At 32.8% G+C, this 9,273-nt stretch overlaps 1 long non-coding RNA gene across 24 annotated transcripts; it reads right to left on the minus strand.

The window, feature by feature from the left end:
* Window positions 1-2,711: 2,711 nt before the first annotated feature.
* On the minus strand, window positions 2,712-6,741 carry LOC110865946. 24 transcript variants are annotated; one of them, XR_004871723.1, is made up of 11 exons: window positions 6,377-6,740; window positions 6,167-6,241; window positions 5,989-6,044; window positions 5,756-5,853; window positions 5,345-5,449; window positions 4,882-5,235; window positions 4,661-4,714; window positions 4,272-4,511; window positions 3,626-3,846; window positions 3,489-3,567; window positions 2,712-3,007 (listed from the first exon to the last, which is right to left on the minus strand). It is a non-coding gene; the product is annotated as an uncharacterized LOC110865946 (long non-coding RNA). The 24 variants fall into 24 exon arrangements; XR_002551105.2 differs by lacking the exon at window positions 3,489-3,567 and adding an exon at window positions 3,401-3,437 and having other exon boundaries at window positions 4,272-4,714; window positions 4,882-4,932; window positions 5,163-5,235; window positions 6,377-6,739; XR_004871720.1 differs by having other exon boundaries at window positions 4,272-4,714; window positions 4,882-4,932; window positions 5,163-5,235; window positions 6,377-6,739.
* Window positions 6,742-9,273: the final 2,532 nt, after the last annotated feature.

Raw genomic sequence — 9,273 nt, forward strand, 5'->3', positions numbered from 1 at the left:
CACCACTACGTTTAATATTCCGCTGCGACGTTTCTGGGGTGTGACACTTGGGGTTCCAATAGACAACGATTGTGAAAGAACGAGAACTGTAATAAAAATACTGAAGAGAAAATTTCCGGCAGAAGATGATGAAGATGATTATGATATTGAAGATACTCCTATACCAAAACTTAGCAATTGGGTATTGCGTGAGAAAGAAGGAACACTTGAAGTGACTTATAAAAACAGGGTGCAATATTCAAGGCCAATGGAAGAAACGTTGAAGACAGGGTTGCTATCTATCATTGAACAACTCTGTGATTTAACACCTTCAAATGATCCAAAATACAAGGATGCAGTGATATTCAAGAATAGGCTGCAACAAAGAAAAGACGAGCTAATGGCGTTATACGCAAAAATGAAATTTGATGATGAAGAATCTGAAGAAAATGATGAACAAAGCGATGGTTACATCTCTGATGTAATCCCACCTACGGAAGACTATTAGTTTATTTTGATTTTCGTGTTATTGTAGTTTTATAAAATATTAATCTATGGTAATCAATTATTAATAAAAAGATACAAAACGCCAAAAATGACATGGAAAAAGCCACAACGCCAAAAATTAACTATGTGACACAAAAAGAATTAATTCAACGACAAGAAATCTGAGAAAAAACAGTAAAACGCCAAATAATTAATAATTCTACATAACGCCAAAATTATCTTGCACGCAAAAAATAAAGCAGCATGTCAAACGCGAAAATCGTGAAAGGAGAAGAATACTAAAAAGACCAAAAAAACCCCTCGGACCCTGATCATGCCCCGCGCCACGTGTTCGGCCAGGATGCGTTCTCACTGTTCTCACACTTTTTGCCGTTTTCTCCTGATTCCGTTTCTATATGTGTATATATGTGTGTATACATATATAGTGGAGAGTTCAAATAAGAAGAAAAAATTTTGTAAGAATAAAAAGAATAAGTTTTAAACCAATAGAAATGCTCTATTTTACTTCATTTAATATGTGTATTTAATATTATTAATAAGGGCATATAGGTAAATTTCTAATTGTAATTAATTAGCTAACTAATTAAACTTGTAACTCCTTGTTAAATATACTCTTTCAGGATAAAATAATTTAGGGTGAAGGACAATTTTTGACATGTGTAGGATAAATTTTAGTATGTGTAGGATAAATTCTTAAATGTGTATGATAAATTTAGATATGCGTAGGGTAAATTTCAGTAAGTGTAAGATATATGTACGATAAATTTTGAAATGTGTAGGATAAAATGTTTTTTTGCTTTATTAATTAGAGATAACATAATTAATGGGAGGAGTTATAAACTATCTAATGTTTTACCATTATGTCATTTCTTCTTTTTCTTATCACATTAAATTTCTTCTCAAATGAACCTTCCACTATATATATATATATATATATATATATATATATATGTATATATATATATATGGGCAGGTTAACGTACAAATGCGCTTATCGTACATTACGTACGCTACAATCTCAGCCGTCTGATCATCTTCCCGCATTGAATTCGCATGTTGTTTTTTGGTAACAATTTCGCATGTTGGTTTTTTAACATGCGATTTCATCAAAAATTACACATGCGAAATTGTTACAAAAAACAACATGCTATTTCACCAAAATTATCACATGCGAAATTGGTACAAAAAACAACATGCGAATTCATCAAAAATTATCACATGCGAAATTGTTATAAAAAAAAACAACATGCTATTTCACCAAAATTATCACATGTGAAATTGGTACAAAAAAACAACATGCGAATTCATCAGAAATTATCACATGCGAAATTGTTATAAAAAAACAACATGCGATTTTAAAATGCGGGAAGATGATCTGACGGCTGAGATTGAAGCGTACGTAATGTACGATAAGCAATATTGTACAGTACTCTTTACCTATATATATATATACTAGGTTATCACCCGGGAAATGCTTCCCAGGCCGGAGAAAGTTATTAATATACTTATTATTTATAAGTAATACATACTTAAAATCATAAAAAATAACTGACATGTTAATGGAATCAAAAAGCAACAGTTTACATTATGATTAATACATAATTAAAATCATACAAAATGTATGACATCTTAAATATCTTGGCTATAAAAACTTATAAACTTTTCATAAACTTAATTACGGGTTGTGAAGGCGTAATAAAAGTTATATTAAATGTCTTCATTGGTTTGTGTAAGCCTACATTTTTTTAATGTAGTTGATTATTTTCAAATAAGTAGTATTGATCTAACAAATATCTCGATCTTTAACGTGATAGTATTATTTTTGTAACCAACTAATCATAATTTACTTTACTCATTATTTGCTCATTCAAATTTTTTATTCTTCCTCATCTATTTGGCCATTTCCCAAAAAATTAACACATGCCAAAACACATACTCGTTGATCCCTATTCACCAACTGTTTAGTGTTTACAACAAATATAATATATACATTTAGAATTAATTAATTAATAATAATAAACATAATATTTAATAACATATCTTTTTTGTGACCAAGCAAAGGAGATCAATTTACTACAAAACCTCACAAACTCCATCTTAACCAGAAGCCAAGACTGGGGATACAACCCCAAAAAACACAAAAATACACACACATAACAAAAAAAAAAACAAAGCTAAAACCCACTAATGTCCGCGCGTTACGGCGGGTATCCCGACTCATTATCAATTTCTAAATATGACTCATATATGGTTCATAAACAAATGAAATGCAATGTGAACAGATTATCCATCAACAACTTAAAAACTTGAATTAAAGAAAACAAACTTCAGATATTAATAAGTACCACTAAGTTTGCCATGATAGAATTCACCCACTTAATCTCTGTAGCCAAAATATAATAAGTACCAGTAAGTTGATAGAATTCAACCACTTAATCTCTGTAGCCAAAATAGAATTCAGTCCTCGATTGTCCATAATTTATTCACCTTGACTTTTGTTGCCTCCACACGTCAAGAGTTCCTATACGTCATACCGAGCATAAACGCCAGATAAAAATACGGAAAAGTAAGAACTTATGAAGGAGAGAGGACATAAAAAGAAGCAAAGGCCTACTTTTGACATGTTTACATAATAATAGGCCGATTTGGACTATATTTATTCTATACGTCATACATGTACTGTCAATCATGTTTAAAGTTGCCAAAGTATTTTATAGTACTTCAAACACTTCCAAAAGGCTCTGTATAAATATAGTTATATGATCACTTTGGAATTATAGTTGTTGTAATCTAAATTAATATATTAATTATTAAAGATAATTTAATATATTACTTATTAAAGATAATTTAATATATTAATTGAAAAAGATGGACAAAGCATAGGCCAAACCAACTGGTATGGATCCATTCTGACCTGTTAATCCGTTACCCAGTCTGCCCATTTGCCACCCCTAAAAAAATAAAAGAAATAAAAGCATTAAAAGTCTTGAATAAAATCTCACAATTTAGTCCCACACTAAAAAATCGGCCGTTGGGAATAATGATCAGCTTCAAATCTCCATCATCATTGCATGATTGATACTGTATTCAATTTGTATTAATAAATTGAAACCGAAGGCTCAATATGTGGAAAACTTACATTCCATTGAAGTTGCCAATTGAATGTCAATTATTATTGGATGAGGCACAGTATCTTCATGGTAGTATTTATGTGGTCCACATCCCCACAGCAACGCAGTGATGATGCCCGTGTGTTGTCGCGACTATTATCTTTTTTTGACGCATGTTGCTTTTTACACCATAACTAACCACAGAAAGCACCAGCTGTATCAATAAGCTATAAAGTGCTGCTCCATGTGGCTGCATTGGAAGAAAAGTAAAGTTTTTTCTTTGTTAGGATTATAGCATAAAAATTAATGTTTTTCAAAAACTACCAGACTAAAATAAGATTTATAAAAACTATACCTAATAGCCTAAATCACAAAATTACAACACATCGAAAGAAACTACAATCACCAAATCATAAACAAAAATGAACAAAATTACCAAAACTTAAGTGACATTTGACCTGTAATAATAATAATTATAATAAATTAAAAATGTATCACATATCTCTAGCTGTTACGTTGCTTTCGTAACGTGGTTTTTTAAGAGATTATTTTATAAAAAAAGGACAGAAACCAAAACTAAATCAGCAACTGCGTTCACTAACTAACTAAACACGAAAACTAAAAATCAACTTTTTTACCAAAAAAAGAAGCGGGCAGTCGGTTAGTAACACATACCCGAACACATGTATAAAAATTTACGCGGTCGGAACAGCAGCAGCAGCATCCTCCCGTCCTTCAATCCGCCACCCGCTTCTTCCACAAGCTTCTTCTTATTCTTCTCAATCGCATTCGCCACTTCCGCCGACATATACCCGTTTACCATTGTTGAGTAAATGGGTTAAACAACTCTGTTTATTTCAGAAGTTGGAACTCCTTTTGCAATTCCCATTTTGTAGCACTTGCCAAGATTCCAACCTCACAATTTCAAACACAAAAATAAAATAAAATGAAATAAAAAATACATAAAATCCAATTTCTTCAGATTATTATTTTTCTTTAAATGATTGCACAACCATGAAATCTATCTAATTGTAATAGAAAAAGGTTTATCATTGTTTTATAACCTGAACAAAAGCCGATATGTTCCTTCACAACCAAATACAGTTGTTTGTAACTTGCTGCAGCACACACTTACTTCAACACGCAAGTAGAAATAATTTCTTCACTAAGAACCAGGTTTTTGGTTTTCAGTGACGTAAACATATATAAGGGTTATTTATGTTATATACAAAATGGTTAATTATAATATCCTATGTCGAAGAAAGGTAAAGAGGAACCAACATACCAGGTCATTGTTACTACTTTTTTTCAAATCAAGGACCCTGCTGGCAACCGTCTAGTTCAAAGGAACACAAAGAGCTCAATACATGAGGCACTACCTTAGCATGTAGGGATGAGCATTTTGTACCGGGTACCGGTACCGAACCGTACCGGGTATATGTGGTACCAGTACCCATTTTCCCCGATAAATGGTACCGATGCCGGTACCAATTTTCCCTGCTTTTCGGTATCGAACGGGTAACATGCTCATCCCTATTAGGATCAACTGAGATGCTAGGAATTTACCTTGCTTTATTGATGTACTTCTTTATTTGAGTATCCGGACTCGCTTTGTGTTTATCATCATACACATAGAAACCTTTGCGGGTAGTTGCATCAGACATGTAGGGTAAATGGGAAAAAATTAAAGCAAAATATATAAATCTAAAATGAAGGTTGAGATTATGAAAAACTAACTCAATCCATACCAGAAATGCTCCACTTTGGCTTCTGAAACAACCTACCCTGTCATTTTTTTCACCTTAGCATGCAATTATCCACCCACATATAAAAATATAGATAGTTTGCCTAGCCTGTAAAACAATCACACCATTTTCAATGTACATGAAAAATAAAGAAGTCTAGAATCTAAACTATTGAAATTTGGGCATTGCAACCATTGTAGCAAAATGATCATCTGTACAAGGTAAATTGATTTGAAATTTTCATCAGATCCATGGTTTTAATTCGTGATTCTCTCACCTTCTCTGAGGTATATGAATCCGGATTAGCAAGATATTCAACTAAAAACAAATAAAAAAATCACGCTACAACAAAAATACAAAGCAACACATGAAAAGAAATCAAGCATATCACTGGAAGGGAAAAGCAACTGCTACCTTCTAACTACAAGTCGTGTCTCTTGTTTCGTCTTCTTCAGATACGATCCAGATGAAAATTTGTTATAATGTGTCCGCCATTTAGCCACTGCGAAGGGCTGAGAAGAATGATCAGCACCAAAATCCCCAAAAATTCAATAGCTTACACATAAAGATCTTTATATTATATTTCATAATCTAAAACAAATCAAAATCAAAGTGCTCATGTTCTACAAACCCTAATCATTCTTTACCTTATCTTCAACCAAGATTTGCAAAATGAATTTAAACCATCATCTCACTTCAAACGCTGTAGAAATCAGAAATTCAAACAATCGATCAAACTCCCTAACAAAATAACTAAAAAAAGTGAAATTGATTGCAAACCCTAAAATTTTTTATCATCTTAATCTTCAAGTGTATAAGCATCACCTGCATAAATGACCACCCTTATCAACTCCACCACTAGCAACACCTTCAATATTGTGCATAGATCTTTCTGATTATCTATGCAACATGATAATAATGAAGATTTAAGATACAAAATGTCAAAATACGATGGAACCTAATAATGATGATTTTTTACATCAACCTGTATAATGTATAGCAACTAAAAAATCAAAACTTAAAAACCTATGTTACCTGTAAATCGAAACCGTAGATGTTAGATTCTTCATTGATCTGGTAAAATTTTCACTAATCTCCTTGAATGGCCTTCATATTCTTGAATTGCCATAGAGAGATAGCCAGATGGTGCGACAAAGAAGATGCAAAAGCCTAAGAATCAATTAGCGATATCAGTCGAAACGAAAATCTTACGTTGATTAGATTTAAGATGGAAGAAAGTTGTGCCGGAGAATCTTGCGCGGTCGTGATTGGCGAATCGGCGACGAACTTGATTGGAGAAACCAGATTCATCCACAAATTCATCGAAATAAGATTTAGGGTAGGAGATAGTTGGAAATTTAGGGCAGCACATATCAGAGAAACAGTAGGCTGAATGAAGGAAATTAGGGTTATGAAGTTTATATATGATCCGAAATCATGGGTCGGTTATATCATCAATCAAGATCCGCGTCCCATATCTTGACCCGAGAAGTTTCCCGCCAAAACCAATTCTGAGAAGCTCTAATAACGCGCCACATCAGCCCAAATCTTCATGTTTATTATATATAAAATAGATATATATATATATATATATGAGGTTTTTTCATTTGTTCTCACGGTTCTCACAATATTTAGCGTTCTCAAGATAACCCTCTTATATATATATATATATATATATATATATATATATATATATATATATATATATATATATATATATATATATAGGATTAGGTTCAAATGTGAACAAAATCCCAAGAGTGAACTGCGTGAATTGATCTGGGCTCTTGATTTTTATGATCATGAGATTAAAGTGAGTGGCATAATGGTAATTATTTGGTTAATTTTTTCCATTTAATTAAATACAAAAAGGGTATATGTGTAATTTCAATCTTAAATTGATTGCATAAATCTCTCACAAATCAAGTAATCAATTATCCTCTTAAATTGATTGCATAAATCTCTCACAAATCAAATCAAGGATTAGTAAAGATGTAACTTAATTCAATTATTAAAATAATAATTATTTGTTTAAATGCGATGTACACATGTGTATTCTGATTTTGCCCTCTTTTTAATGCGATGTACACATGTGTATATCGTCTGTTTTTGTGATATCTCGGATTTTTTTTTTGTATTGAATATTGATGTACACCTGTGAATTAGTGTACACATATGTACGATGCTGAGTACACATGTGTACTGTTCTATTTATATCCAAGTACACATGTGTATACCGTTGAAATATGAAGGTTACGTGGACTTAAAAATCAAAATTTGAATTCTGGTGATTAAATCTGAAATAAAAATTAAAATTGAAATCTGGTGATTTGTTGTTAGTTTTGATAATTATCTTATTAATAAATAAACATAATGTGGATAATGAATTTAAATTAGGAAAGATGTAACTTAATTCAATTATTAAAATAATGATTTCAATCTAATTTTTTATATAATTACAATCCTACCCTTAACAACTAAAAAAGAAATCAAGGGTCCATATCTGTTCATGCAGTTCACTCTTGGGAGGTTGTTCACGCTAGAACCCTACCCTATATATATATATATATATATATATATATATATTGTGAGAACCATGAGAACGTTAAATATTATGTTCTCATTTAAACATTCCTTATATATATAGTACTTAATTAATTTATTTTGTTTTACTTAAAGACATTATAGTCATTTTGTAGGTCCCTCGGAGGTTGAGGTTTAACCTATTCCTTGTTATGTTTAACCCACTAGCAAGTGCGGAATCCAAGCTAGCAAGCAAACCGGAGTTTATATGTAAGCAAAGTGAACAAGAGAAAGAGTAGACAAGCAAGTATCAAAGTTTTCTCTTGTATTTCAGTGGACACGGTTACAGACCTTGACCAAACTGAAAATACACTCTAACAAAGACCTGGGTTTCACACACAAAAGCTCTCTATGAAGAACACACACTTTGGACAGAAACTTATCAGAACTATGTGAAAGTGAAACCCTTCATGGATATATATACCCATATCAGATTACCCATGCACGAAGGATAGAGATCCTGGTCGAAGGATCATCTGTCGACCAGAAAGACTATCGAAAGATCTCGAAGGATCTATGCATACCTCGAAGGATGATATATCCTTCGAGGTCCACAAAGATACTTCGAAAGACATCTTTCGAAGTCATCAAAGGATACTAAACATCCTTCGATGACATCCTTCGAGACAAGTTATCTTTCAACTACTAAGTGTTGAAGTTTGGCCAAGTCAAACCAGGAGGATGGTTGACTTGGTCAAACAACACATTACAATACATAAACACACATAAAGGACGTAAACACAACCGACAAAAGACATCGTTTTATACATTACAAAATATAGACAAAGTACAGACACAAAGTGCACCAACAAACTCCCCCTTGGCTGTAGCTTTGTCTTCGTCTTCATGTCTTAAGTCTCTAACGCCCTTTCCACGGCTAAATGATGCGACGACCATGCACTTCCTGCATTGATTAACAAGTTGAAGCAGTATCGAGCCATCCTTTGAAACTTCATGGCTTGATCACGATCTTGAACTATGTAATTGATTTCATGATCCTTCAACACAATGATATCCGATCTGGACATGTTTGTAATCCACATCGGATCGATTATCCTGAAGTTCTCTGCATTGTCTCTGAACAAGATCACAGCTTCACCAGTGTCTGCATCATAAACCCAGCAGCGGAAATTACCAAGAAAGTCGGTTTTCATCTTCAACAGAGGAATCTTCTTCATCACCCTAGGAGGATCATATACCAGACGATAACGAGCAGTGTTAGTATCTGGATCAAGAGTGAACTTGATCTGCTCGTATCTTGGAAATTGAGGTTTGTATAGAGGATCCTTCCAACCCAAACGCCTTTCAAGCCTGATTTTCTTTGCGAATAAATCCACCATATATTCCTT

This window comes from Helianthus annuus, chromosome 11, assembly GCF_002127325.2.
Source record: "Helianthus annuus cultivar XRQ/B chromosome 11, HanXRQr2.0-SUNRISE, whole genome shotgun sequence".
Taxonomy (NCBI): Eukaryota; Viridiplantae; Streptophyta; class Magnoliopsida; order Asterales; family Asteraceae; genus Helianthus; species Helianthus annuus.